This window comes from Panthera uncia (genome assembly GCF_023721935.1).
Source record: "Panthera uncia isolate 11264 chromosome B2 unlocalized genomic scaffold, Puncia_PCG_1.0 HiC_scaffold_24, whole genome shotgun sequence".
Classification (NCBI taxonomy): Eukaryota; Metazoa; Chordata; class Mammalia; order Carnivora; family Felidae; genus Panthera; species Panthera uncia.
In genome coordinates this window covers 54,163,172-54,167,829 of record NW_026057580.1, presented here as the reverse complement: position 1 = coordinate 54,167,829, position 4,658 = coordinate 54,163,172, and the positions used below count along the sequence as shown (strand labels likewise).

At 38.9% G+C, this 4,658-nt stretch overlaps 1 pseudogene; it reads left to right on the top strand.

The window, feature by feature from the left end:
• The first annotated feature begins 2,278 nt into the window (after positions 1-2,278).
• On the top strand, positions 2,279-4,322 carry LOC125939109 (CUGBP Elav-like family member 4; annotated as a pseudogene).
• Positions 4,323-4,658: the final 336 nt, after the last annotated feature.

Sequence of the window (4,658 nt, the reverse complement as noted above, 5' to 3'; positions counted from 1 at the left end):
CAGTTCAAAAGTGTTCCCCTTTCTCTACATCCTCGCCAACATCTGTTGTTTCCTAAGTTGTTAATGTTAGCTATTCTGACAGGTGTGAGGTGGTATCTCATTGTGGTTTTGATTTGTATTTCCCTGATGATGAGTGATGTTGATCATTTTTTCATGTGTCGGTTTGCCATCTGGATGTCTTCTTTGGAGAAGACTGTCTGTTCATGTCTTTTGCCCATTTCATCACAGGATTATTTGTTTTCTGGGTGTTGAATTTGATAAGTTACTTATAGATTTTAAATACTAACCCTTTATGCAATATGTCATTTGAAAATATCTTCTTCCATTCTGCTGGTTTCCTTTTAGTTTTGGTGATTATTTCTTTCATTGTGCAGAAGCTTTTTATCTTGATGAGGTCCCAATAGTTCATTTTTGCTTTTGTTTCCTTTGCCTCTCAGGACATGTCTATTAAGAAGTTGCTGTGGCAGAGGTCAAAGAGGTTGCTGCATGTTTTTTTCTCTAGGGTTTTGACGGTTTCCTGTCTCAACATTTAGGTCTTTCATCCATTTTGAATTTACTTTTGTGTATGGTGTAAGAAAGTGGTCCAGTTTCATTCTTCCACACTTGCTGTCCAGTTTTCCCAATACCATTTGTGGAAGAGACTGTCATTTTTCCACTGGATATTCTTTCCTGCTTTGTCAAAGATGAGTTGGCCATACGTTTGTGGGTCCAATTCTGGGTTCTCTATTCTGTTTCACTGATCTATGTGTTTTTGTGCCAGTACCATACTGTCTTGATGATTACAGCTTTGTATAATACAGCTTGAAGTCTGGAATTGTGATGCCTCCACCTTTTTAAAATTCTTTTTCTTTTTCAACATTGCTTCAGCTATCTGGGGTCTTTTGTGGTTCCATACACATTTTTGTATTGTTTGTTCTAGCTCTGTGAAGAATGCTAGTGTTATTTTGACTGGGTTGCATTGAATGTGTAAGTTGCTTTGTATCAACATTTTAACAATATTTGTTCTTCCAATGCTTGAGCATGGAATGTTTTTTTCCATTTATTTGTGTCTTCTTTAATTTCGTTCATAATCTTTCATAATCGTTTTCAGCATGCAGATTTTTCACCTCTTTGGTTATGTTTATTCCTATGTATTTTATGGTTTGGTTGCAATTATAAATGGGATCAATTCCTTGATTTCTCTTTCTGTTGCTTCATTATTGGTGTATAGAAATGCAACTGATTTCTGTACATTGATTTTATATATTCACTTATTTAAGTTGGACAATAACTCCCTTTGAACATGAGTATAAATAGGACTGTGGATGAATTATTCTCTTAGATTTTTCTATAAGTTATGAAAAAAATAATAAAAACCAGACTCTTATTTTTCTTTATTCATTTAAAGTTATTTTTAATGGACTTGATCTCATATTTACAAAGATGTTTTCCATCTTTCCTTATCTGTATCAAAATAAACTGTTCTTATAACTTTAACTTGCACTACCAAAGTATCCTGACTGACTATTCACATATCTTGCCACATGTAGAAAACACATATAAAGATATTATAAAAATGTAATGATATGTAACCTTGTTTTAGCAGAATCAGGTATTTAGTTTAAGCTGACTCCAAAGAAGTTTAATCCATGGAGTAAGGAAAGGATTTAACTAAATGTTGGCATATCATGAATGAAATCTTTTGAAATCCAGAGTAATAGGGAAGACAATCAAAACTGAGATAGAAAATACTAATTGTCTAATTAAATCTGCTTCCTGATTCTGAGTAGATGTGCCATTATATCTGTTAGGTCTTGCACATGAAGTCCAAAAATTCCTTTCATGACTGATTAAATTGAAGGTCCCACATTAATCACAAGCTGTGTGTTTATCTTTCATTTGTTTCTCTTAATTAAAAAGAAAAATGGAAATTTAAGTAGTTACCTTCAACAGCATTACAGAAAAAGGTAGCAGGCATATGTGACCTGCTTTATTTAGAGATCAGTAAGTTAAATGTTTTAATATTTTCACATAGGAATTATCCAATAAACAGATGCACACATTTAGCTCAATTGAATGGAAGAAAAATAGACTATAAATCTTCAAATAAAAAATTACTCAAGACAAACCCACATGGATTATTTTAAGAAAACTGTCAGTTAACATTAATGACTTCATATGATGAATTCCAACACAGTATGGCTCCCTAAACCCAAAGTGTGCTGTTTTGCAGCAGCATCTTCACTTGTTCCTAGTCTAAGGCAATGAGTGCTGGCAGTAGAACTGGATAGGGATAACGATGCTTCAGGTGGATACATCCCTCAAGGTGAGAAACCTCCTACAGAAGACCAGCAACAGCACATCTCTCTCAGTGGCATATTCTAAACCATAATGTACCATAACCAAAAGAGCAGGTTGGTAAAGAATATAATCATAGTGCTGTCAGATTTAAGAAATAAATATTTAGGGCATTCAGTTCAATTTACATTTCAGATAGGCAATGACTAATTTCTCACTATAAGCATATACTAAATATTGTATCTTCTATTTTATCTGGCAACTCTATATAATAAGTTTCCAAAGACAAATAAGAAGAACATATTCAAAGGCCAATAAGGAAAACAGAAACCATTTAAGGTATTTCACAGAAAATTTAATACAGAGAATTGGTTACATGGGTATTGGAAGGCCTATGAGAGCAAAAGGGAAATAGTGAGGTAACTCGGATGTTAGCAACTACAGGAAAGAGCTATGATCTGCAGGTCTGAGGCACAAAAGGGAGGGGCTTATTTCCTGGAATCCACAATGAAAGGAGAGGTAGCAGAGCTGTACCTAGACCTTGATAAACGGCCCCACCATTGATAGGCAACATGGGGAAAGAACCACCCAAGGTAAAGTATGAACCCTGCAAAAAGTTCCAGGTGGGATTAACAAGACCACCAAGGAAGACAAGGAGCCAATTCTGACTGCTGTGGAAAAGAGGCTTGCTCTTGAATTGGTGTTAGCTACTGCTGTATTAATGCTGATATCAACCCTTCTCCTCCTCCTCCAACCATTGGTAGAGCCCAGCCTGAAACAAGCTGGCCAGGAACTCTAAAAAATACCATTCCCCTCTCCTTAAAATACACAGAGAAACACAGAAAGTGTGAATAGGGGCGGAAGGCAATTCCTCAAAGACCATCTTTTTGAAAATCTGGAGAAAAGAATAAGGTTCAGAAAAAAAATTAGAACATTAATTTAAGTTCCAAAATTAACAAACTAAAGAATTAACAGCTGAAGTGACAGAATTAATAAGAAAGACAAAGACTTTATGTAAGTATAAATAATTTCATCAGAGTAGTTAGGATAATATTTCTCTTATAAAAAAGAATTTGATTTCCTATAAGCTGCAAATAAATTTGGCAAGGTAAAATTAAAATTATTTTAACTAACAGGCAGAAGAGAAAAATGGCTAGTACCAGAGATCAAATCAATCAAATGGAGGAAGGTCCCAGAGAATTTTCTTAGTGTTAAAAACACATAAAAAAAAAAAAAATGAAATAAAGAGCTAGACTATTCTAGGAGCCTCATCCAGTCTGGTGGTCAATCTTGCCACACTGACAAGAGTACATGATGCTAAAAATGCAGCAGATAACTGGCCAAGTGGGCATGTTCAACCCCATGGCCATCCCATTTGGGGCTCCCAGCACCCACACACCAGCACTGATACAGCAGCAAGAGGCACTGATGGCATCATTTGTGCCGGATGGCCACCTGAACCCCATGGCTGCCTTCACTGCTGCTCAGATGCAACAGATGGTGGCCCTCAACATGAATGTCCTGGCGGCCTCACCGTAACCCCAATTCAGGTGGCAGCACCTCTCCGGGCATCACTTCACCAGCTGTGCATGCCTAGCGCCCCATCCCCTACTGGGGTGACCGGCTTCACGGGCCTCCCCAACAGGCCAGTGGGCAAGCTACCGTGGAAACTGTTTCCCACTGGTATCCCTGCCCCCCTACCCAGCACAGAGGCCCACCACCACAGGCTCCCTGCAACAGGCTACTGGAATCAAAAGTATTCAGGTCCCATGGCCTATTGTGCCAACTATGGTCAGATAAGACAGGCCTTTCCTCAGTAACTTCCATTGATCCCCCAGCAACAGAGAGAAGGTTCTGTGAGCTCCAACCTCCCAGTCAGCGTGCAGACCGTCAGCCAGGCCGTGAACGTCTTCCAGGGGGAGCATGAGAGGCTCAAAGTGCAGCAGAAGCGGCCCAGAGACGCCAATCGCCCTTCCGGTGCACCTACAGGTCTCTCCCCTCACCCCGGGGGGAAGACCAGGACACGTGCAGGGCAGGATGCTTAATGGGCTACATTAAAAAACAAACCTCTCTCTCTCTATTTGAAAATGAGAACTTTTGACGTATCAGCCAATATCAATCAAGCTGAGGACTCCAGACACTCAGTGAACTGTAATATTTCGTTAAGGAAAGTATAGTATCTGTGAGATTCAGAGGGCACGTGCTTGGGGGAAAATATATATGACGTAAAGAAGAAGACAATGAAGAAAAATGGGGGGGGAAGCACAAAAAATGGCATCTTCCCAACAAAATAACTTGAGACCAGATGGGGATGCTGAAGGGCTGAGAATCAGGAAGAAACGCAGCTTACTGATCCCCAGAGCTTTTCTAGCCTGAGGGCT